The following is a 25,729-nucleotide window of genomic DNA, read 5'->3' as shown; positions in this document are numbered from 1 at the left end:
ACCTTTGCTCTACTGAGCTTTCTGCTATTTACTTTTAGTTTTTGCATTTATCTAATAGTCGGTGTGGATGTACGTGAGGTGAGATTCACTGTGGGATATTCCTGTATGTACTTAGGACAGTCAGGTCAGATTGATTCTGCTGTTCTTCCCTTCTCCCGTCCCCTCTCCCTCCCCCTCAATCCTCTTCATCTAGTTCATTGATCTTTCTTCTACTTTGATGGAATCCACCCCCCTTTCCTTGTCTCTCTTTCTGTCCCCCTCCCCACCCCCCATGGGTTTGGTAGCTTCTCTGAAAATCAGAGAAAAACTTCAACCTTTGACTTTCTGAGTCTGGCTTATTTCACTTAGCATGATAGTCTTCAGTTCCACCCATTTACCCCCAAATGCCATAATTTCATTCTTCTCTATGGCCAAGTAACCCCCCATTGTTTTCCTGTTGAAGAGCACCTCAGTAGGTTCCATAGCTGGACGTTGTGAATTGTGCTGTTATGAACATTGATGTGGCTGCGGCCCTAAGAGGTGCTGATTTGAGATCTTTTGGATCAATACCAAGGAAAGAAATGGAATAGCTAGATCATCTGGTGGGTCCATTCCTAGTTTTTTGAGAAATCTGCATACTGCTTTCCAGAGTGGTTGCACTAATTTGCAGTCCCACCAACAATGGATGAGTGTGCCTTTCCCTCCATATCCTTCTCAGCATTTATTATCATTTGTATTCTTCAAAATTGCCATTCTGACGGGAGTGAGATGAACTCAAAAAACTTGACACCAAAAAAATCCAAATAACTCAATTAATAAGTGGGTGAAAGAACTAAACAGATACTTCTGAAAAGAAGAAATATAATTGGCCAACAAATACACTAAAAAAATGTTCAATATGTCTAGCAATCAGGGAAATGCATATTGAAACCATTTTTAATATTTTTAATGCAACAAATGAGATGCTTCTTGGCCCAGTTGAGCAGAGGGGGAAATGTCAGCCTCAGTGAATTCTGTTTTATGTTTCAACAACACTCACAGTAGACAGAACATTCTCAGAGAAACATTGATGGGAATTGAAAAAGACTATTAAGGCAAGTTAAATTTTATCCAGATCAAAGCAGGCACTGCATTACCATCCAATCCTTCATCAGAGGCCAGTTTTCAAAATGTATCCTGATGGATTATAGTTAAAATGATCTTCTGATGATAGAAACAACTCCAGGTTGTATGTCCGGTTGGTTTACAGAGGACACATCTCAACCTGTGGCAGGATTAACGAGGTTCTGCATGGCAATCACAGGGGGCTCGGGCCACAGCAGTTTGTAGACACCTGAACTGGCCTTGTCACATGATGTTGCAAACATTTACAGACACTGCCAACATTGCCAACCTCCTGGATTCTCCTCACATGAGATGAGAGGCAAAGCACACCTCCTCCTGGGAGTGCAGCAGCCTTGTCTCCCAGGGTCCTGCCTGGGCAAAGTCCCAGCCCACCCAGGCCCTCTGTGCACTGAAGGCAAACACTCAGGACATCACTTAAATCATCAGAAGAGCAGCTGTTTTTAAACTTGATTCAGAAGCTGTTCTTTGAGTATCTGGAGGTGCAGGAGTTGTTCAGGGGGTAAACTGTTCCCCCCTCCCTGCCCTGCTGTCCACCCCTTCTGCAGCCCAACATGAGGGGGACCCAGACATGGCTGCATCTGAAGCAGGAGGACCCTCAGCCAACACCCGAGGGAGCAGAACCTGGGCCCAGGTCTTGTGATGCACAGGGCCTGTTGGGACCCTGGCAGTGCCTCCTGCCCCAGCACAGGGGTTCAGCAGTGCAGGATGCCCGCTGTGCAGTCACAGAAACCCAGGGAGACAGGAGGGGTGCCATGCTGTCTTGGCCTTGGACAGCCGGTGGCTTCTCCTGAGGGAGGTGGCAGCAGGGGCTTGTCATAAGTGTCACTGGCCCTGTAGAACAGAGCCAGCTGCACCCTGGAGACCGAGGGGTTTGCCTGGAGGAAGGCCCTCAGCCCCACTCTAGGAATTTCTCTCTTCCACCATCTTCTAGTTTGGCCACCCTGGCCCTGGTGCTTCCTGAAGATGAACACTAACACCTGCTGTAGTCTCTGCCTCGAGGTCTGGGGACACTCGGCTCAGCATTGGCTTCTACACGCTCTGGCCTATGGGGGTCCACTTCCCTGCTCAGTCTTGAACCTGTGAAGGTGTCTCAAGGATGTTTGAGCCAGGGCTGTCTGAGCAGGAGGGAGAGGTATGTGGCCCTCAGCTGTGGTCAGGGTCTGGGTGGGGGCCTTTGCTTTTGTCCCTGACCTTGAGGGCTACGTGCTTTGTTTTCCACAGTAGAAATCTGAGGGAAGTGACTATTGCACACTGTGGCTTTCAAACTGAAACTCAGGACACGTGATCACTTCCGATTTTCAAAATGTTTGAACACAGAAACTTGAAAAGTGTACCCCAAAAGCACAGGATGCAAGGTGACCACTCGTCATATTTCCACACAATGGTAGAAGACCACACTGGGACTTGCAGGAGAAAGGCCCCCAAGAATACCCACACCTCCACGTCTAAGTTGTTCCAAAGCCGTTTGTCGTCTGGACAGGTCTTCACTGAGGAGTGAGTGTCTCTGAGTCACCTTAAACTGTCTTCACTCCTCAGCCCCAGCTGGACTCACTGCCGTGTCAGGACAGATGGACTGAACTGATGAGGAACAGTCAGTGTGTACTCATGGAAGGTTCTGGAACTTGGAGCCAGAAGCCTGGTCTGGGAACCAGCTCTTGTGACTTTAGACCTTCCCTGGCCTCAGTGTGAAAAGAGTGTGCAAATGTCCTGCAGGGAGCAAACAAGACTCCGCAGGAGGCGGGAGATCAGGGAACAGCTGCACAGGTTTCCTCCGGGACTCCCTGGTCTGGGCCAAGGGGAACTCCAGCCCATTCACAAGCTGTCACAGCTAAACCCGCATCTCCATGATGGTGCAGGACCATGTCCACAGCTCAGGGGCCCTCGTGGGCCTTCACCTGTCCCTTTGGACACACACAGGCCTTTTTGTCTGAGTGCCCAGGAGTGAGGAGGGAGGCTGGGCCCTGCACGCTCCTGTCTGCCCCTGATTCCCAGCAGGTGCAGAGATGGGGGCTCTAGAGCTGCTTGTGCACTGGGAAGACCCGGATCAGGGCCACACCCCCTTCTTTAGAGCCATGTCTTCCAGAGCGTGGAGGAGAGCGTGGGGTCCCTGAGACGGGAGCAGCTGACTTGCAGGCTGCCACCAGCCGGCTTCCAGCCTCCCCTCCGCCGTCTCAGCCCTTCAAGCCTCTGTGGTGCCATTTTCTTTCATCACTTTCCCTTTCATCCTCTCCCACGTCCTGGCGCCTCTTTGAAGACAGGAGATGAAACAGGCGAGTGGTCGGGTGCGGGCTGCCGAGTCCTCACGTGGGTGCTCTTCATCAACGCTCCCGTCTCCTTCTGGCCTCCTCCTGCTGAATCTCGAATTTCGCCATTTTTCTCCACGGACCACAGTGGCCCAGCTGTCTGCTGAGACCAGGGTGTGTGTCCTTGAGGTCCTTGCGACCTCCCGAGGCATAACCCTCCATGTGGGAGGGACGCCAGGCGCACAGCACTGCTGGGGTGGGGGCTGCTGACAGCAGCGAGGGCATCGGGGGCCTCCAGGGCCTCCTTTCTGTGGAGTCTCCAGAGTGCCCCCGCGTGGCCTGCAGTTCAGGAGGGCCAGTGGTGCGGCGTCTAGGAGCAACTTGTGACTGCCTGAGTTGGCCAGCACTCCTCTGCGGCACTTTGTGTGTGGGGTACATTGCCCACGAGGTTTCACACAAGGGTCAATTTCCATAGCAACGGTTGAAAAGGAGCAGGAATGCTTTAGCTGTGCTTGGAGAGTAAGGGCAGTGCGACATGTTTCCTTCCGCTTGGAGCAAAATACACGTGACTTAAAAATTTACCACTTCACCAAGGATGGGGTGCACTGGAGGAGTCTTCCCTGAGACGGGGAGGGGGTTCCACCCAGGACAGAAGCATATTCAGTGAGACACCATCGTGAGAGCCATGTCGGTGAGCTTGGGCGGTAACAGAAGACACCTGACTGCTAACATCCAAGCTGTGAGGGTGTCGTAAACAGTGAGCAGAGGTCAGACCAAAGACCTGCCTTACACACTCACACTCACACACACACACTCACACTCACATGTGTTCAGTCCTGCTCACACACATACACTCACACCGCACACCCCCACACATAGAGACACGTGCACACACAGACACATACACACAGGTGCACTCACACATAAAGTCTCAGTACACACTCACACCCACATTCACACTCACAGCACATGCCCACACATACACACACACAGCACATGGCCACACATGTGCACACACATAGCACATGCCCACACATACACACACACAGCACATGCCCACACATATGCACACACACAGCACATGCCCACACATAAACACATCAAACACACTTGCAATCACCATCACAAAGGAGAGAGTGCCAGGCCTAAGAGGCGTGACTGGCGGGGTCACAGTCATTGTCACCACCACCAGGACAGTCCCTCTGCTGTGCAGCGCTGCTCCCCAGGCTCACCAGATGGCAGGAAGAAGGCCCAGGGCTCCTAACTAGCTAGGTTCCGCTCTGAGTCCTGACCCACAGAGGCGGGGGTTCTAGGTGCCTCCCTCCTGCCTTTTGAAGGCTCAAAATTTCTCTCACAGCCACGCGCCTGCCCAGCCTCTGTGGTCTTCAGCTCTGCCCTGGCCAGGATGGAGGGGCCCAGAGAACTCCCACAGGTACGCACCTGGCCCGCCTGCTCAGGGCGCCAGACCAGCAATGGGCTGTGGCCGTAGGAGGCTCACAGCACAGGACAAAGCCCATGGGCAGCAGCTGCAGAGGAGGCTTTCAGAGACTTCAGTGGGATCCGCTGGTACGTGGGAGCACAGACACTGTGGTGGACGGGGGTGGGACCAGCTTGTCCCTCTGGACAGCAAAGCTCCCTCACTCCAAGTGGGAGTGACAGAGGATTCTAGACAGGCACAGGGAGGGAGAGGGTGGGCTGACACCTTGAGATGCAAGACTAATGGGGTGCAGTTGTGAGAGTGGAGTTGGGGTACACAGTGGAGACCCCGCTGCAGACGGCCACTGCGCTCAGATACCGTGTGGAAGAACTGGGGCGGAGGGGGTAGGGCCCCGGTGAGTCAGAACTGTGTCGGAAAGGAAACCAACTCTCCCACATTCACAAACGTCGGGACAAGAGGTTCTGGCTACCACAGCTGGGGAGGGGCGAGAAGACAGGCCCGTTAATAGAATCTAGCTCACCTGAGTTGTGAGAGTGTGGCTCTAATTCACCAGTGGTGGCTGGGAAATCCCAAGACGGAGCAGTTACCAAAGCAACGTCTCCACTGAGAGCAACTGATAGCCTGGAAAAAATCAACACATTCTGCTTTTTCATAACAAAGTACCTGTGCAGCCTCTTGGGAGGAGAAAGGCCCAGTTCTCCTCTTCAGTAGGATGACATGTCCCTGGACACCAGCAGTGCTCTGGTCACCTGGAGGAAGGGCAGGAATGCAGCCTGTGCTCCTGGGCTACTGGACGGGATGCTTTCTCACTCCTGGTCAGCTGTGGGCAGCAGCCTGGGACATCAGACTTCTCAGTCGATTGAGTCGCTGGAGATTTTCTATCCATGGTGAGACAAAAGGAATCTGCTTTGAGAACCACAACCAGTGGCCAAAAAAAAAAAAATGCTGGCATTGCCTAAGTCTATGCTGGACGCCAGCCTGCTGAGGCCAGCCTGCTGAGGCCAGCAACATGGCCCAAGCCCACAGTGAGGCTCAGCTCGCATCTGTCTTGCCTCTGTCTGCCACCAGCACTGGCCAAGGTGTCCTTACCACTCTCCTGCCCTGCTGGAGTTTCTACCCAAACCTGGAGTGGCCCAATCTGCCTGCCGTTGTTCGCCTCCACACATCTGACCCAGCCCTGCTGTCACATCTGGACTGAGGTGGCAGCTTTGTCACCAGCCTCCACAAACTGACCCTTCAGTGGGAAAGTCCAGGGCTGTGGTCACAGCCAGAGTAAGTGGTTTTAAGTGTAAACCTGATGCTATGATGTCCCTCCTCAAAACTTTGTTCACCCAACATGTAATTGAATACCTAGTGTGCTCATCACCTGGGGATAGGTCAGTGAGAAGGACACACAAAAACCCTCCACCATAAGGAACAGACACTGGGGTCAGAGAGGCCAGGGAGGAGGATGATAAATGACCAAGAGTGAGAACCGTGTTGGCATAGTGACGGACACATGTTAAAGCCTGGAGAGTGCTCTGGAAAAGCAGGGCCAGGTGGGTGGCATGCTGGACATGCAGGGGTGGAATGGGCAGGGCTGTCAGAGGGCTGTCTACAGGGACACAGCCCGGGCAAAGGCCGTGTTACGGTTTCCCTCATGTGTGAGACAATGCAAGAAGGTTCAGAGGAGAAATGACTGGGTAATGAGAGCCTTAAATCAGTGAATTAATCCCCTGACAGGGATTAACTGGGTGGTAACTCTAGGCAGATAGGGTGTGGCTGTGAAGCCAGATTTACAGATAGGTAGTTAGTGCAGTTAGGTAAATCAGGTCTAATATCCAGTAAGAAAAAGAAAATGGAGGCCGTTATAGAGAATGGCAGGAGTCCAGGAAACCAGAGTAGCATTTGGGGAAATTGAAATGTTAACGTCCCCAAGGCCCGGAGCCCATCCTAAGGAACTGTTAATGAAGCAGCTCCCGGCAAACAGGCCCTTCCTGCCCAGATTACTCCTCCAGCCCTTCTCCCTCCCACCTTTGGGCCTTCCCACCTGCATTCTATCACTCAGGATAACGGGAAACAAAGGTCAGGAGGGTGGGCAAGCTGAAGGAAGATCTTAGCTATAAAACAGGGAAGACTCCCCCTTCCACGGATTCCGCCTTCCGGGCCCCCTTCTTCCTCCGGGGAGAAGTCTCTTCTGCTGTCCTTTAATAAAGCTTCCACTGTCCACTCTACCCTTGCCTCGGCTGCTTCTCTGGTGTTATACTTCAGCATTCGGGGAAGCAAGGACTCGTCACCGGTAAACAGCGGTAACAGCTGGTGGAGGTGGGCCACTGGGAGCTGTCTTCCGGGTATATATTTTGTCCTTGGCGAGGAGAGTTTGTCTCCCTGTCTCCCCTACCCAGTGCTCTGTTCTGAGCCACTTTCCCGCGCCATACTCTTCTGCCATGATCTGCCACATCTTCTGCCCAGAGCAGTGGCCGTCTGCAGACTGAGACAACAGTTGGGTCTTCGTTCACAGAGACTCAGGAGCTCGCTGAGTTTCCAACAAGCTAAGTGTGGCTGTCTGTCCTCATTCAGGCAGAGAGATCAAGGAAACATCCCTTCCCGTAGAGGGGAACTGGGAACATCGACTTCCAGGGGGTCAGCAGAGGGACCATGTCAGACTTCGTCGGTGGCTTTCTTGCTGCCTAGTTTTCAAAGTTTCCCAGAGAAACTTATTTTGAACCGTTACATTTAATAAGATTATGGGCCAAGGCTTTGAAAAAAAAATACTAGACTATAAAAATCGAGGTTATTTTTGCCCCATGCTTGGTGTGAACTGTCCTGAGTCTGGAAAGCCAAGCTGCCCTGCCATGCTCAGAAGATGTGTTCCCCAGCCCTGCGGGAGGGCAGAGGGATCTGCTCTCACGTGAGGGGCTGACTGCATGGTTCCAGGGACTCCCCAGTGTGACCCTGCACCAACACGGCTTCTAGGGCGTGCTACACCCACAGCCAGAGAGAAAACTATTATGTGAACTGCTGCTCCTTCTGAAATGCTTTAAAATTCAAGGCACCACTGGGCCAAGTATGTCATCTGGATGGAATTTGACAACTGATAGGGCCTTTTCCTTACATTTAGCAGTTTCTGAGGCAAATGATCTCCTTCTTTTCCTTCTTAAGGGAGGTTCAAGCAGGTAACAAAGATATGTGGAACCATATCCTAATATAAGTAGAAATGGTGACATGTTCCCTTCCTTTCTCCAGGATGGGGTGAGCTTGTGGTTTTGTGGTTTCTGTTGCAGGGTAATTGATCAAGGACACTGCATTGGTGACAGCTTTTTCACCCTCAGGCAGAAAACTCAGATATATCAGGCAAAGAAAGCAGGTCTGAAAAATTCGTAGAAGTTGTTCATCAGGAAGTATTGTTGGAGTCTTTGATACTTGCTTTTGCTTTGCTTGCTTTAGATTTTCCTGCTTGAGGATACTGAGAAAGTATGTTTATTCCCAAACCGTGAGAAAGACTCTGAGAGAGCCGTCTATCCTAAACCCCCCTCAAAAGAGGAGAGGACTGCTCAGGCCTTTTGGGTCCAGCCTGGGCTGGTGTGAGGGTCTGCTGGAAGGGTGCAGGAGCACATCTGTGTCTTGGCCATACCGTTTGTTCTTGGATCCATTCTACGACTCTGTTCTCAAACCTTCCTAGGGCTGTGGCCTCCCCACCAGGGACCATCATGGGAGGGGCTCACGGGAGAACAGGAAACGCCATATGGTGACTTGGAAGGTTCACGGCAGGGTGGGTGAGAAATCTCTACTTTAGGTCTCTGGTGCATGAATCTCAGGCCCCTTGGCCGGGGCCTCAGAAGACAGCTGTTCCTGCTGCTGCTTCCAAGGGTCCACGTGGGCTCATCACATTCTCCGGTGGACTTTCCTTGGAACACGTGGGTCTGAGGTCCCAGATGAAGTTGTCAATGCAGCATCTCCTCCCAGTGTGATGGAACAGCAGAGTCTGAAGATGAAAGCAGGAGGCCCATCTTCAACTCTCAGATGGCTGCAAGGCTCAGGTGCCTGCAAAGAGAACAGCTGGAAGGTGTTAGGTTCGGAGAGAGTGACTGTCATTAAGCCATCTATCAACAGACTGACTCATCACCACCCATCCACCTTCCTATCGTCTCTCTCTATTCACCATCAATCAATGAATAAATCAACCATCTATCAATCGTCTAGCTATACTATGGTAGTATTTTCTTGAAAAAATAAAAAGAAAAAAGCTCGGGCTGGGGATGTGGCTCAAGCGGTAGCGCGCTCCCCTGGCATGCGTGCAGCCCAGGTTCGATCCTCAGCACCACATACAAACAAAGATGTTTTGTCCGCCAAAAACTAAAAAAAATAAATATTAAAATTCTCTCTCTCTCTAAAAAAAAAAAAAAAGCTCACACTGAGGCTATTCTGCAAAGAAAAAGTCAGATGGTACTACTTTTGAGACACAACCTCCATAGAGGAGCCAAAAGTATGGATGACATAGAGAGGTTTTGCAGCTGGGTGCCACGTCTTCATAAAGCAGTGCTGGAGCCAATCAGCCCAGAAGCTTGCAGAACACTCAGTGTTCCTGGCAGGGAGAGCAGGGGTGGGCGACTGGGGTAGAGCCCTAGTGTAAGTGAAGGAACAATCTCGTTTCATCCCCTGATTTTCCACCCCTCTCCTTGGCCTCCAGCTGCAGGGGGCGGGGGTGCTGTCTCCTAGGCCTTTACTCAAGTATTTGTGAGGTTAATGAAGCTGCCAGATGGCTCAGAAATGATCCTATTCCTTACTCCTGGCTGGTTCAAAGGGGCATAATCTGAAGGGTTTGGGTGGTTGTGGTGGGTGAAAACTTCCACAGTGGCCAAGGAGGATGGCACTTGGGCCTGACACAGGTACTCCTGGTCTTGAGGTGTGGAGTCCTAGGACAGGGTTTGCACCTTCCAGGTTTTTGACTCTGTTGGTTGAACTGGGAGTGTGTGGGAGTGTGTGTGTGTGCGTGCGTGTGTGTGTGTAAATGTTCTACCAGGCAGTGCCAGCTGGATGGAAAGAGACAGGCTGGGGAGGGGACGAGGGGCCTTGCTGGGGTGAGCCCGCACAGCCCAGAGTGCTCGGCACCCCAGGGCGTGGTCTGGGGACAGTCCCAGGTGCTGAGGAGGCGAGGCTGTCTCCAGGAGAGTGGGAGCTGGCAGGGTCTTGCCTTTCCCTAGAGCCTTCTTCCTGGACCTGGAGGCCGTTCTGCTCTGCACGTGCACAATCTTTGTCTTCTCCCTTAAACCCCCTCTCATTGTTCTAACCCTTCAGGAAAACCTCATTCTGCCTGGTGCGGTGTGAGGAGTGCAGGGCTGCAGCCCAACACCTCCCCCATCCTCTGCTGTGCTGGCCCTGAGGCAGGGGCAGGGGTCTTGGGAGCAATGTAGGATGGAGAAGGCTCCTCCCAGGGTCAGAGGGCAGCAGTGCAGGGAGTGACTGGCTGCCCTGTTGGGAGCACAACCCCCCTAAGACAGGGGACCCCAATAAGTCGACTAGTGACAGTGAACTGCTTATAATGCTGAGAAAATTGCTGAAATGGGCAGCAGAGTGTCGATTTGAGATCAGCGAGAGGGAGGTGAGTGTCGATATGTGGTCAGCAGAACGAGTCCTTGAAATGCTTCCTGCCCAGTGGGGCTGGTTGCTGGTGATGTGACAATGAGCTTAGTGGCCAGTGGGGACGCAGTATGGAAGGGCCACCTTCTGACGCTGAGCACTCGGCCTTTCCATAAAGACCTGTGTCAGGGAGAAACAGCAGGTTCATATCCACATATTGCCCTCTGTTGGTCCCTGCTACTCTTCCCAATGAAATCATACGCAGGTCATTGTTAACAGCTCCAAATCAAGTCAGGAGAAGTATCGACCCGAGGAAAGCACTTTTCCCAATCGCTACCAACTTTGGAAATTGAAATTGACATTAAGGCTGCTAATTCCTTGGAAATTATAAATGGAAATCAATAAAAGAAGGTTTATTGGGGACTAAACAAAGAAATGGGCTGGGAACGAAAAACTAGAGGTGCAAGTGAACAGTGGGGGAGCAGGTGCAGGAGCAGGCGAGGGAGTCCATGGGGAGCTCCAGCTCCGCTCTGCGGCCTGCGGGGTTCCAGCGGAGATCACCGCACAGCAACACGGATGGCAGGCGCTGGACGGTCACCATCAGCTCTACCTGAACCCTCTCCATGGCTTCACTGACTCAAGTGGGGGACTGCAGTGGATAAAAGTAGACCATCTACTGGGGTCTGGGGGCCGGCACGTCTCCCCAGCTCCTCCACCAGGCAGATGGCCCCTCTCCCCCTAAGGCCCTTCCTGTCTTCTCCTCTAGACGACTCTCCAGGTCCCCTGCTCCCTCCCAGAGGCCTGGCCCATGACGCCACCATAGTGAGGTGACTGATGTGTGTCTCTTTGCCACAGCTGTTACCCTGCTCTGGAATCAATTGTGAAATTCTGCCTTGAGGGAAAGGCAAGATAGGCATAATTTAGACAATATTTCTTGAGCACTAGAGATAGGGGGATCATAAACAAATGAAAAGCTTCCTTCCTTCTGCCCCAGGGCTTCGTGAATGCTTGGCAAGCCTCCTACCACTGAGCTGCATCCCCAGATTAAGATTATTAAATATTAGTCAGTCTGTACCAGTGTCAGGCATGTAAAGTCACTATGAAAACAGCCGGGTCCTGGCTCCCGCAGGGGAGAAAGCCTCTGGGGCGCTGGGCATGCACCTCAGAACCTCCCTAGACCACTGGCCAGGAGATCGCTGTGCTGGTCAGCTCTCTGTTACTAGAATGACACCCAGGACAATCAACTTCTAAAGAGAAAAGGTTTATTTTGGTTCACATTTTGGAGGTTGTGGTCCACCATCTGTCCACCTGGGCCTGGGGCAAGGCAGCGTGTCCTGAGAACACAGCGCAGCAGGACCACTTACCCCAGGCTGAGTAAGCACACAGAGCAGGAGGAAGGCCCCTGGTCTCACGGTCCCCTTACACAGCATGCCCCATGGCCTGAAGCCCTCCTGCTGGACCCCGCCTCTAAAAGACCGCCTGGGGACCGGGCCTTTAAGACTAGGGCCTTCAGGGGCATTTTAAAATCCCAACGATAGCAATCGCCAAGGGAACTGTTTAAAAATGCAAAGGCACAGGCTCCTCCCAAATCTCCTCCATCGAAATCTCCAGGGATGTCAATGGATTTGGCGTTTCAGAAAAAACTTCTCCTGGGATTCTGATGCTTAGTGAGGTGGATTTGTCAGATGTCGGTGTTGGAAAATAAGGGATCACCTGGGACACCTTTCAAAACTATCTAACCCTAACCTGTTCAGAATGATTTGGGTATAGTTCCTCCGGGACACCTGGGGTTCCAAGTTTTACACTAGAAAACCAAGGCAGGGCCAGTCAGAGTGGGTGGAAAACGTCCGCTCACAAACCCGTCCCTCACTCTGCCACAAACTGCACATGGATTCCTGGTCCTAGGACTGCCCTATACAATAGCAAACAGCATGATTCAGGAGACCTGACTTTTGTCATTCTCCCACACCACTTCCCCATAGCTGCAATAAAAAGTCACCACAAGTTTAATGGCTTTAAGCCACAGGAATTCACTTCCTTACAGCTCTGATGGCCAAGAGTCCCAGTCAGCCCCACTGGTCTGGGGTCATGGTGTCCGCAGGGCGGGTCCTCTGGGAGCTCCAGGGTGCAATCTCTCCTCGCCTTTCCGGCTTCTGCAGGTGTTCCGAGGCCTGTGTCCCCATCACTCCAAGCTCTGCCTCCATGATCATGTCACCTCCCTCTCATGAGGACATTGGTTATGCTTAGGCCCACCCAGATTATGTAGGACAATCTTCCTGTCTCAGAGCCCTTAATCACATCTGCAAAACATTCACAGTCACAGGCACAGACATGGGCCTTCAGGGGCATTAGGGATCAGGACTCAGAGGTCTTTGGGGAACTCATTGATCATCTACCGTGCACCTTAGTCTGGATGAAAGGGTCAAATGCAGGCGACTGACAGGTTCAGTCACCTCCTGAGGGCAACTAAAACCAGCTGGGTGGCCGTGGGAGTTTGGTTGGAGAGAGTCAGTCAACTCCCAGGTCTGAGAACACAAAGCGAAGTGCAGAAGGGTTGTAGGGAAAGGGCAGAGGAGAGCCAGGGAGGGGTGCTGTCACCTGACCTTGCAGAGATGCTTCGAGGAAAAGAAGGTAAGAAGCCACCACTGAGCTGTTCACTTTTGCATCTCTTTGAGGGACACAAAAGAAGGACGGAGACCCGGAGACGTGTATTAGTTATTATCAGCATCTCTGTACCTGTACACAAAGGTCACGTCCACAGGGAGGTTTCATGGTCCCAAAAGGAAACTCTCAAAATTCTCACTTTGTTTATTTTGCTCTTTAACCTAAAATCACGCTGTGGGGAAACTTCATCCTCCCTGGAAGCCGCCTTTCAGTAATGCCAATTGAGGGCGTTTCTCAGCTTCACAGCTGCAAATATTAAAATGCAGACTAGCAGATTACAGATCACCAGGAGCCTTTGACAGGGTCCTGAAGGAGGGCTGAGGGAGGGCGGGGTTTAAAAGGACATCAAGATCCTGAATTGAGTTATTGAACTTAAATAACTGTATTTTAAAAAAGAGACATTCTTTCATTAAAGCCAGAGTGAATAATAATGTTTTTGTCTTTGACACCAAATAAAGTCATTTAAGATGAAAAACCCCTTTGAGCTGCTGATGCTCAGAACGGCTTGGAAATGCGTTTCTGTGACCCCTCCTCTGAGTGTGGGAATGTGTTCCCTCTCTTGTGAGATTTCCAGAGGGAAAATGAGCTGTGTGAATAGCGTGTAAGCCAAGAGGAGGCCCTGGGAAGGGCACAGCCCTGCAGAGGGGCAGGATCTCAGGCACCTTTTGCCCAGTGGCCACCTGTGGAACCGGCCCCCGAGGAGCCAGTCTCCTGTCCTTGCTGGCACAATCCCGATCTGCTCTTGAATGCAGCAGTCCTGGGGTTGGGCTCACAGTAGGACACGCTCATGGAACGGCCCAGGGAACAGCTGGCCTTGGAGGCCAGGAGTGTGAAAGCTGCTGCCGGCCCGAGGTTAACCTGAAGGAAACGCAGGGTCTGGCTCTGTCTTTTCTTGCTTTTGTCTGTGAAGTAGGATCTGGCGCTCCTAACCCTCCCGGGGTCCGACACTGTAAAGCCTGGCGGTAAAGAGCACAGAGACGGCCAGCACCTCGACACCCTGCTGTGCTGTGCCTCAGCTTCCCCGTCGCGGGTCAGGCACCATCGTCCCTCAGAAACTCTTGGCAGAGAGCATCGTCTGGTCATTCTTCCAGCAGGGCAGAGACCGGCCTCGTCTGTCTCTGGGCCCCAGCGCCCACCACCAGCCTGGCACTTGGCTAGGGGTGCGGCAGCGTTCTCAGCTGAGCGCTCTGAACAGAGGTGATGACTTCAGCCTTCTCAGGCCTTGCCTTTCCTATGAAGTGACTACTGTGAACTTGTCCCCGTGGCTGCGCTGACGGCTTCTCTGTGCGTGACGTGAAGACCTGAGAATTGGTATTTCGACACACTAAGTCCTGCCACCGTGTGGGAAGAGCAAGGCAGTGAGGAGACCTCCCAGCTCCTCTGGTAACAGCTCTGAGTGGGAGTGATAAGGGCCCCTTCCTCCTAGTTGTCCCCCTGCTGCTGGTTACTGGGGTTCAGGTCTGCCCTTTGGAGTCACTTGTGAGACTCCACACCAGGGGAAGTGGCTCGTGGCCCCAAGGCTGTCATGTTCTGGGAGATTCTTGCCTCCGCGTGAACGTGACTCAGTCTGGAGCTGCCTGCACCCTGTTCCGTGCCGAGGCTGCCTTATCCAGAAAGCAGCCCGTGGCCAGACCCCAAAGACAACATGGAAGGCCGTGGTGGGAGGTGCTGCTCTTCCAGGGGACCCACAGGAATCACAGGAAATGTGTAGGCCGGCTGTCGGGGCACAGCAGCCTATCAAGAAAACTACTTTTGAGGACTCAGATAAAATTCACTTCCATGGTCAGAAGGAACTTTCATCACAGTGGGCTGCAGAGCTTTGGCGTGAGGCCCCAGAACAGTTACAGAGAATTACCAGGAGAAAGCAGGATGGCCTAGAACAGCCTGCACGGGAAGCTCGCGATATTATGCATCCAAGAAGGAATAAAAATCACACTTTGGAGGAGAAAAACCTGTAGTTTTCTGATTTTCTTTTCAGCAGGTCCCAGAATGGAGAGCTTTGCCCCTTTGGAAACGCTCTCAATGGCCGTGAGTGACAAGTAAGTCAGGCACTTATCGGGGACTGTTTGCATCTGGACAGCCCAAGAGGCAGAGGGTAGCTGGCACAGACTGCAGCATCAGTCCTGGCTGCTCTGGTGTGGACCCGGGCGAGCATCAGCAGGGCCCCAGCAGCCTCCAGCATCAGGAGAGAAGGACAGCTGGCTCCTAGGTTGAGGCCGAGGCCTCCGTGAGTACCTGCACCTTCTGGGCCCTCTCAAGCTTTGGAATGACAGAGGCGCAGGAGACATGGTCCCTGACCTCAGGGAAAGTCATGGCCCAGAAGAGACTTCCCCCAAGGTTACAATCCCCCAGATCAGATGTGCATCTTTGGTTAGCCAGAGGAGGTATGTGCAGAAATGCTGTGTTTCTCTCTCTCTTCACCCAAACCAGAGGGAGTTGACATCAGTGGTGTGACACCAGGTCTCTGGTCCTGGAACCACGCGTGGTGTGTCAGCCTTGCTCCCAGCTCCCCTTCCTAGTCTGTGTGAGACAGAGGAACCGCTTCTGAAGGGCTGGCAGGAGGTGAGCGAAGGAGCTATCACCTTGTGCTGTCATGGACCCACCTCCAGAGCCTGCCCAGCCAGTGACGACAGCCAGCCCACGTCAGCCAAGGCCTCCATGAGTGCTCACGCCCTTTGACTTGTGAACCATTGACGTGCAAAGCAAACCCCAGAAGAAAGCTGGCAGGTGGCAGGTGACCTTCCTCTGGCCAGCTGGACACCATGTTTGCCCAGAGGATGGCAAGCTGCTGCCTCCTCTCGGGGCAGGAGGGCCTGGGCGCGTCCATCACTGGGCTGTGGAGTGGAGGCAGGGGCAGGGAGGTGGACACAACCCACAGGAGCAGGTCTTGTTCATGCCGCAGGTTAACTGCCCCTCCAAGCCTTCGGAGGACATCAGCACAAGGACTTGCAGCACAGGACGGCCCCCTGGGTGCTGTTCCCTGCTAGTTTCTTTCTTTTTTAAAAAATATTTATTTATTTTTAGTTGTAGCTGGACACAATACCTTTCTTTATTCATTTTTATGTGGTGCTGAGGATGGAACCCAGGGCCTCGCATGTGATAGGCGAGCCCTCTACCGCTGAGCCACAACCCCAGCCCCTCCTGCTAGTTTCTATTGTAGCTTTTTGATTGTTCTTTGGCCACTGCCCTCTGAGGGGGTCACCTAGCTCGTGGGTGCTGAGATGAGGGCCTGAGGAGGCAGGAGGGCATCTCAGGGTAGAGGCCCACAGCCCTGTCCTACAGGCCCAGCAACAGGCAAGGAGGCCTGCTGGGGTTCCTTGTCACATAGATATGGGGAACAGAACTCTGTGTGTGGCTGAGGGAAGACAGCTCCAAGTCCAGCCTCCCAGCCTGAGCACATTTCACACGGCTGGCCCCACTGGCCTGGGGGATGCTAAGCATCCATGCCTGTCAGTCAGTCAGGGTCCCTGAGTGAAGGCTGAGGCTGATCCACCTCCACCCTCCTCCTCCGCTCTGCTTCTACTGCCCACTCCAGGGGGCTAAGGGTCCTCCCCTCCTCCCTGGGGCGGGGGGTGAGATTGTCCTGTGGGGGATGGGCAGGGGCTGAGATCTCCTAATCCTGACAGTGGGGTGGGATAGGGTGGGGGTGGGGACTTGCAGAGCCATGGTGGGAGGGAAAAGTCACCCAGTGTCTGCAGCTGGTAACTGGACACCCCCACCAGGGACTGGCCACCCACAGAGCAGAGAGCTACTTGAAGCTATCTGGGTCACCAGCTCGATCAAATGAGGCATTATAGTCCAATGAATGGCAGGCTGGAGAGATGAGAAAACAGCCCAGAACGAGGGTGGGAACAGCCACTTGGTTGTGGCTCTGGGAGCTGGGAGTCCCTCTGCAATGCCCCTGCCAGGCTGTCCACGCCACGTAACGCCTGGGACTGGGTGCCCTCCAATGAGGCTCTCTTGATTGTCTAGTTGGTATAAAAATGCCCTACGTGATTCAAAATCTGTTTCTAGTTAGCTTCTCCCATCCCTGCATCTTTCCTCCCAGGTCTCTTTCCTCTCCCTGCTCACCGACTCAGTGGACTTTACGAAGGCTCCACAGCCGAGCAGCAGCAGTGGCCCAAGTGGACTGGATTCAGAGCCCTCGGGTAGAAGTGACCTAGGCGAGGGCCTTCGCTGCAGTCTCTGCAGTTTTAATGGCAGCTGGAACACGATGCCTTCTAGTTAGAGAAGGTACGACGAAGAGATGGCCGCTGGTGGTTGCTGCAGGGTGGGGTGAGGAGCGAGCATTTGCTGAGTGGGAATAGAATTTCAGTTCTACCAGCTGAAAGGAGGTGGGGTCGCGCGGCTTTATGAAGGTATTTCATGCCACCAAGCTCTACACTTAAAATGGTTAAGTTGGTAATTTTATGCCATATGTATTTTACCACATTAAAAACTAGAATGAAAACCACGCCTACTTCAAAAACGTAATATGAATTAGAGAGAATCAGGGCCACTGTCCGAGGATCGAGCCCGTGGGTGGGCCTGGCATGCTGCAGGAGAGAGGCAGAGATGGTCCCGTCCTCAGTCCAGTGGACAATGACAGCTTTCAGGTGAAGAATGAACTGCTGGCACTAGGACATCATCTTTGGGTTTGCCTTTCAAGTCTTTCAAGTTGGCCTTTGTTACTTTTTTACTTGATAATTTTGTGTGTGTGTGTGTGTGTGTGTGTGTGTTCTAGGGATTGAACCCAGGGCCTGGCACATGCTAGGCAAGCTCCTGGAAATTCTTACTCTGCCCCATGACCTCAGAGTTCAGTCCACACGACCTGGTAGATGGAGCCAATTCTGAGGCCACCTCTTATAGGTGGACCATCTAGAAACACACAAGAATGTTTGATAAAGTAATTGTTTTAGTTGGTTTTTGCATCACTGTGACCAATATATCTGACAAGAACAACATAGAAAAGAAAAACTTATTTAAGGCTCGCAGATTCAGAGGGTCAGTGCTTACTGGTCCACTCCATGGCTCGGGGCCCAGGTGAGGCAGAGCATCGGAGAAGAAGGACCTGGGGCAAGAAAAGAGCCCGGGACACGGCAGTAAGGAAGCGACGAGAGAGAGAGCTCCACTGACCAGGGACAAAATATATACCCCCACTCCCCCAGGGACTCACCTCCTCCAGCCCCAGCTGCCTACAGTGACCACAGTTAATCCTTATCAGTGGGTTAATCCACTGATTAGGTCATGAATCTCATAATCTGATCATTTCACCTCTAAAATTTATTGCATTGTCTCACCCAGGAGAGTTTTGGAGATACCTCATATCCAAACCATAATAGTAATAAAACATGTAGAAATTAAGATTGGGTTGGAAATTCAGTACCACACAAATAAAAAACAAAGCAAAATTAAGTAAAAGGAAACAAAACAAAAAACTACTCCAAACATAAACTCACCATAATGAAACTTAGGAATACCCAGAGCCAGCTAAAGGTCAGGATGGAGCTTCGCGCCCCGTGAAGTCCTCAACATGCTTCCACTGCAGGAAGGAAGGAATTGAGTTCATGGGTGTCCGCTCCCTACCCCAGGCCCCACACAGCACAGAGGTGGCATGTGGCATCAGGGAGGAGCCAGGGAGGGCTGCCTGAACTGTGAGCTGGGGGCTAAAAACCCCTGCCCATCTGATTGGGAACACAGCTCAGAATCATGCCCACGCTTTAGGCCTTATTCTGCAGAATTCTGGGCCACGTGCAGGTTGTCTGAATCTACATGATATATGAGGCGCAGAGACCTGAAACTGAGAAATTAAAATATGGACTGGTCCAGAACTGGGACTTCAAGAGATGCCCCACATCCCAGGGCAGGTGCAGCACTGTGTATGGAGATGGCTCACCTGGCAGTTCATACATCACGCAAGGGAACCAATGACCATGCACAAGTGAGTGGTTGGGTTCAGCAGCTAAGATAAAGCACACCCAGGAAGTGATCTATCTATGCAAATATGCCTGGGATCTTTAAAGAGCAAAGAGGTCATGAAAAAAGTGCAAGTCGATTAAAAAGGAATGAATAGAAACTCTAGAGATAATAAACGTGGCTGTCCTGATGAACACTCAGTGGACAATGGCCAGGTGCTATGGCAGAGTTTCGCCCTCGACCTGCGCCGGCTTCATGAATGAAGTTTCGAGACGTGAGAAACCGCTAGGGAGTTTTGAATTAAAGAGATAAGACTCTAATTACCTTTAAACCAGCTCCAGGATGGCTCCTCCTAGCTCCAGCCTCCAGCCACCTATTGTGGTAGCGAGGTTTACTGAAGAGGCCAGCGAGAGAGAGAGAGAGAGAGAGAGAGAGAGAGAGAGAGAGAGAGAGAACAAGCCAGGGAGTGGACTTTTATTGGGGAACAAAAAATTCTGGGGAAAATCCCATCCAATGAAGATTAAGGGGGGCAGCATCCCAAGGTCAGGGGCAACGATTGGGTCTTTGGGGTAGTGGCCAGACACGCCTCTGCACAGACAAGCCCTCGGACCTGGAGAAGGGTGGGGAAAGCCCTGACAGCTGTGTCCAAGCACCTCTCGCCCAGCCAGGGAGGTAACTCAAATCACTGCGAGGATGGCCTCCCACGGCACAGCTTGCTGGTGAACTGGAAGGGAAGCCGGAGACCGCAAGACACTGAGCAATGGGGACTCAGGAGGAAGCTTCATGCGTGCCTGAGGGATGCGTGGAGTGGGTCCAGGATCCAGCCCTCACAGTTTCCTCAGGAAGAGAGGAATGCAGAGAACAGGAAAGTGCAAGATTGGACAAGATAAAGACAGAGAATTTTTAGAATTTAAAAAAGACTTAAGTCTTCAAGTTAAAAAAGCACACGACGTTAAGAGCGACTCCTCAGGGCAGGGGTGCTTTTCTGTGGTGGAGCACAGGTCTGGCATTCAGGAGGCCCTGGGTTCAACCCTCAGCACCACACAAATAAAAAACAAAATAAAATTAAGTGAAATGAAGCAAAACAAAAACTACTCCAAACTTAAACTCACCATAATGAAACTAAGAAGTATCAAAGAAAACAAATGGCAAGGGGAAAAACCCAGCATCCCCAAAGACAATTAGACTAAAAACAGATTTCTCATCAGTGATGTTAATGCCAGTGAATAACATTTTTTATAAATCAAAATAAAATAGAGTTCCATACTCTGCTAGCTTATCATTCAAAGATAAGGATGAAATAAAAAAGCATTTCCAACCTAAGATGTTTGCCAGGCCAAGCCCTCTCTGAAAGAATGACTTAGGGGTATGTCCAGTAAGAGGGGAATTTAGCCCCTGAAGAACAGTGGGTAATGAAAGACGCAAAAGGGAACAAATATTAACACACAGTAGAAAAAATGTTTAGGCTTCGGCTTTAAAAATGACTAATTTGGGGAAATGTAAGAGCAAGGTGGAATTAAAATAATAGAAAAATGAATGAGGCATGCTTGTAATCCCAGAGGTTTGGGAGGCTAAGGCAGGAGGATTGCTAGTTCAAAGCCAGCCTCAGCAATTTAGCAATGCCTGAAGCAACCTAGTGAGGCCCTGCCTCAAAAAAAAAAAAAAAAAAAAAAAAAAAAGGGCTGGGGATGTGGCTCAGTGGTTAAGTGCTTCTAGGTTAAATCCCCAGTAAGAAAAAATAAATAATAAATAAATAAATAAATAAGAGCATGAATAATGGGAAAGAATTTAGAGTGAAGACATTCTAAGGGAGTGGTTTTGTTCCAGAGAATATGGAAAATTTAACTCACTTTAACTTTAAGTAGGAAGAAGTGAATCCCAGGAGCATTCCTGGGAGAGCCTTTATGAAGGGAAGTCAAGGCCTTTAGCTTAGCGAGTAAGATCTAAAGGAGCTGAATTAGGAAGTCCAAGCAAACCAGACCACCCAGGAGAAAAGCCAACCTTGTTCCCTATTATCAAAGTTACTTCCAGTCTTTTCCTGCTTGTATGCCTTTTGTTCGTCAGAAATATTCAAATGGTTCTGCCCACCTGGATGCAATGTCACTGCTTTCTCTTGGAGCTTGAATGTGTCTGTTTAATTAAGGGCAGTGCCAGAACTAGTGTTCACACCCTGCACTTTAGTGGGACCTGAGGAGCTGGACCGTGGGTAACTTTGGCAGATGTGTTTGAACCTGGGAGTCCAGCAGCAAAGAACCAGAGGTTGACACCGGCCAACCATGCCTACAAAGTGTTGTGACTGTTGAATGGGGGCAGCTGCTGGACACTGCTCATTGGTGGAGCCAGTGTTAGGTCATAAGTCACATACAGGGGTTACTTAAATCTCTGCCTTGTCCTCTCATTTGCCTTTTCTAACATTACTGCTTGAAAGGAAACCCAGAGGTCAGAGTCCCTGCATTGGGGAAGCCTGAAGGGCTGTTCCTAATGCATTGTCATCCAGAGCAATGGAGTTAACATTTAGATCTTTAAAAGTTCAGAATGCATGTTAGGATGGAATAGAGTAACTTTCCAATCAGGAATAAGCCGCATTTTTAAAAATGAAGAGGAAAGAACGTAAATGAAAAGCAAGGAGAATAAACAACAAAGTATCCTGGTGGAAGAAGTCTGTGTGCGCTGGACAGAGGTCCTGGCCAAAGGAGTAATGCAAGAAAAAGAAATGAAAAGTTACAAGCACTGGAAGAAAGAAATAAAACTCTCATTTCAGATAATTTTATTGTGCAAGTAAAAAAATCAAAAGAATTTATTATTTCAAAAACTTATTGGACGAAGCTGGAGGCCATAATACTCAGTGAAATAAGCCAGGTGCCGCAAAGACAAATAACACAGGATTTTACACATGGAATCTACAAAAGTCCAACTCACAGAAGCAGAAGATGGGTTAGTGGTTATGAGGGAATAGGGGGCCTGGAGGATGGGAAGTTATTCTTTAAGGGTCACAATCAGTTATATATAAAAAAAATCCTTTTAAAACAACAACAAACCCAACATAATTGATTAATAAAAAGAATCAAGAAGTTATTAAAATTAAGAAGAAATTTAGATGCTATTTACAATAGCAACGAGAATGAAATATTCAGCAATAAATCTAACAAAATATGCCCAGTTGTCCGTTTTTCCTCCAGGCTGCTATGCTTGGTAAAAACCACCCTGAACATAGTGGCATAACGACCAGCTATTTTTATCATGCTCACAGAATCTGTGTGTCAGAGTTTGCAGAGCCCAGTGGGGCAGCTCTGCTTCTGGGTTGGGTGGCGCCCAAAGACCTCTGCTTCCAAGATGGCACCTTCATCCCATGTCTGGCCTCCAGGCTGAGCTGACTTGCAATTTAGCTCACTGGGAGTGTGTCCGTGCACCAACATGTGGCTTGGCCTGGGAGGCACTGGGCTTGAGAAGTAACATACAGATGACATGTGATCCCAAGTTGGGAAGTGCTGGTCTGTATGGTGCGAGAACCCTCTCATTGCCGACACTGCATCATACGGCTCAAAGGAAAACCAAGCTGTCCTGCAGATGAGAACCCCTGATTAGACACTCACATGTACTTGGTGGTGAGGGATGTTTAACTGGAATTTAGGTTTGTGCCTATAATCTCTTTCTTGTTTTTATTTTTTCCCTACTTTTCCAGATGAACAGATGCTGCCGAGTTGTGAACCTAGAGAGCCTATTATTTTATTGATTTTCTCAATTATAATTCAAGATAAACTTGGGTATTTATTACCTGCCTTGGTGGGAAACTGCAGGAGAGGAAACTGCTGCCCTGTCTGTACCGAGGAGTAACCGGAACCCTGCAGGCAAGTGCAGCAGGTCTGCTCACTGCTTTCTCTTGGAGCTTGAGGAGAACACACAGAAACAGGCTAGGAGACACTGATGGAGCAAGCCTTTCTGTTCCCTCCCTGGAAATAGAGAATTTAGTCAATTGCTCCTCTGACATAAAGTCCAGTTCTTGCAAAATTGGTGATTTCTCTGGGGAGGTCATTCTCTCACCTTTCCTTTATGGTTAATGATAGATGCATATTTGATTGAAGAAAAAGTTCTCAAAATGAGCTTTAACTTCATATCTTTTAGAAAAAAAATGAAACAACTGGCATAGATTAAATAAAATTTCCTCTAGTTGACCTCTGAATATGGTGAAAGGGCAACATTTTAAAATTGTCTATTAGGCAGCCCACTTAGAATCTAAGCCTAACTCTAGTTTCTTATAGCTGTGTGACGTGGGCAACTTTCCTCACCTGTCTGCAACTCAGTTTTCTTATCCACAAAAAGAGGAAAATTTATATCCAGGACTTTCATTAATAGATTAATCCATGGGAAGAATCCCAGGGTGTGCTGCACAGAACTAGCTCAATGAGTGTTAGATGTTAGTATAATCGCTTATTGAAACAAATTTATAAATAGTTTTTTTACGAATCAAGAAAAAAATTGCTGATCAGAATATGAATAGCCAATAGCACGTGAGAAGATATCCAACATTGGTCGTCATCAGGGAAATGCAAACCCAAACCACAGGACACTACTGCTCTGGCTACCATAAATGGCAAGAGGCACAACCAGAAAACAGCAAGTGTCGGTGAGGATGTGGAGAAGCTGGACCCCTCAGATCCTGCTGGGGGAAGGTAACACAGGGCAGCTGCTGTGGATGATGGCTTGGCAGTCCCTCAAACCCCAAACACAGAATCATCATACAACCCAGCAGTTCCACCCCAGGCACACACTGAAAAGAATAGTCACCTAATGATGGGGATGCATTGTGAGCTCTTAGGTGGTTTTATCATTGTGTGAACTCTGTAGAGGGTATCTATATAAACCCAGGTGGCTACAGCCCACGAGGTGACATGATCTTAGGACCACTGTCATGTTTGCAGTTCATTGTTGACCAAAATGTTGGTGTTCAGGGCTTGACTGTGTTTGTAGACTTGTTGTAGCAGCAGCATTGTTCACCATAGCCAAGAGGTGGAAACAACCCGAACGGCCATCAGCAGATGAACCAACAAAGTGTGGCACATCCCCACCATGGAATAATGTCCAGCTGTAGAGGGAGCAGTGCTGGCCCATGTCACCTCATGCACAAACCACAAAAACATTGTGCGGAAAGAGAGAACGCAGACAGGAAGGTGGTGCATCCCAGGACTCCATTGCCTCGAAATGTCCAGGGTCAGCAAATCCACAGAGACAGAGGCTGATCAGTGGTCGTCACAGGCAGGAGGAGAGATGAAGGGGTAGTGGGCGCAACTACTTACTGAGTATGAGGTCTGTGTCTGAGGTGATGGCGAAGTTCTGAAGCTAGGTAGCTATGATTGCTGTGCAACGTGTGAATGTTCTGAGTTGTATGGTTTTGAATGTAGTTACCTACTATGGTAAGTACATTTTACTGCACTAAAAAGTGCTGATTAGAAGAGCATTTTCTCCACTTAGCTATGGGGACACATGGGACAGACTTTCCCTGAAGGGGGCTCCAGGCAGACTGAGCCTCCATCCTGGGCTCTGCCAGCTGACTTGAGGTACAGAGGTGCTGCACATGCTCAGAGGTTTATTTTCTTGCACAGAGGGGTTTCTTGGGAAGAACGTGGTCCTGTGCAGCATGAGCACTTTGGCTGGTGGAGCCTACAAAGTGGTCTGGTTCCAATCCTTGACGCTGGTCACTCTTGGTCGGGGTGGAATGCTTCTTGTGAAAAACATGGGTTATCCCTTTTCAGAGGAAGAGAGGTGGCCCCAACATGACAGAGGAGACCCAGAGGCAGCATGTGGCTGGGTCCTGCAGGACCGGGAAGGCGAGGGCTGAGGACAGGACCTGGGTTGAAGGGAGAAGCAGTCTCCTAGAGCACAGGGCTGTGTGGAGGAGGCAGGAAGCAGCTTCCCCTGCAGGAAACATGGGCAGGCAGCCAAGGACAGAAGAGGGGAAGAGCCCCGGGACTGTGATCCTGAAGAGGGGCGCTGTTTCGGCTCCTCGGCTGTTTCTCTATCGGAAAACCACAGCCCCTACCACCTGGCAGCCCTCTTTAGTGCCACAGGACTCAGTTCAGATGCTGCAGCTTCTGGGCAGCCTCTTGGAGACAGCGCAACTAGAGTCAGCCCCAAACCAGCAAAGGCCTTCCTGGTCCCAACTTACAACCTCTGGACTCTGTGAGGGCTTGAAAGCGTGTCCACCCAAGCTCTGTTTCACTTTCAGTTACGTTCATGAGATTCTTGACATTTTCTTATGGAGAGGGCTGTGTTAGGAGATTCTGCCCAACGATAGCTCAGTGTTCTGAGCTTGGTTAAGGTAGGCCGTGGTAAGAAGCTTGGTGTTCTGTGGGTTTAGTGCATGGAATATGTTTTCACATTCAACGTTTTCCACTGACAATGGGGCTATCTAAGTGGAGCAGGAGCTATACCATGAATCATTTACATCTTTCTGGCAGCTCGACTTCCTTCTGTACCTCAGACGGGGTGCCCGGATCTGCCCCTTGCACCTTGCATCCTGGTTACCCAGCACCACATACGGCACCCTGGCATCCAGGGCTTGCTGAGTGGGGAATGGTGGGTAGACTTCAGCTCCGTGATCCCTGGTTCTTTTTCCTAGGACCACACTACTCTTTGCAACCTCCAAAAGAATCACCTGATATTTCTGGACAGAGTGGCTGAGCAGTGGCCAAACTCTGTGCCATTGGAAACCCCTCATCTTGGCCAGCATGTGGGGTGCTGGATGTTACCTCCTTTTTGGTTCCCTTCTAAACGGGGTGCAGGACGGGGACGACAGACTGCAGTTCTCAGTGAGTGTACTTGGAGGTCT

At 50.6% G+C, this 25,729-nt stretch overlaps 1 long non-coding RNA gene across 6 annotated transcripts in view; it reads right to left on the bottom strand.

The window, feature by feature from the left end:
- Window positions 1-909: 909 nt before the first annotated feature.
- Window positions 910-25,729, bottom strand: part of LOC125617855 — a 42,543-nt gene continuing 17,723 nt past the window's right edge. The window contains exons 2-6 of one of the 6 annotated variants that reach the window (XR_007348953.1): window positions 6,815-8,808; window positions 5,535-5,663; window positions 5,306-5,406; window positions 4,788-5,012; window positions 910-4,084 (exon numbers count right to left, since the gene is read on the bottom strand). This is a non-coding gene — a long non-coding RNA (uncharacterized LOC125617855). Of the gene's footprint in view, window positions 4,085-4,787; window positions 5,013-5,305; window positions 5,407-5,448; window positions 5,664-6,814; window positions 8,809-25,729 lie in introns of all 6 variants that reach the window. The other 5 variants (XR_007348957.1, XR_007348955.1, XR_007348954.1 and 2 more) reach the window with 5 other exon arrangements.

This window comes from Marmota marmota, unplaced genomic scaffold (assembly GCF_001458135.2).
Source record: "Marmota marmota marmota unplaced genomic scaffold, marMar, whole genome shotgun sequence".
Classification (NCBI taxonomy): domain Eukaryota; kingdom Metazoa; phylum Chordata; class Mammalia; order Rodentia; family Sciuridae; genus Marmota; species Marmota marmota.
Note: the sequence above shows the minus strand (reverse complement) of the source record. Positions and strands in the feature narration are given on the sequence as shown.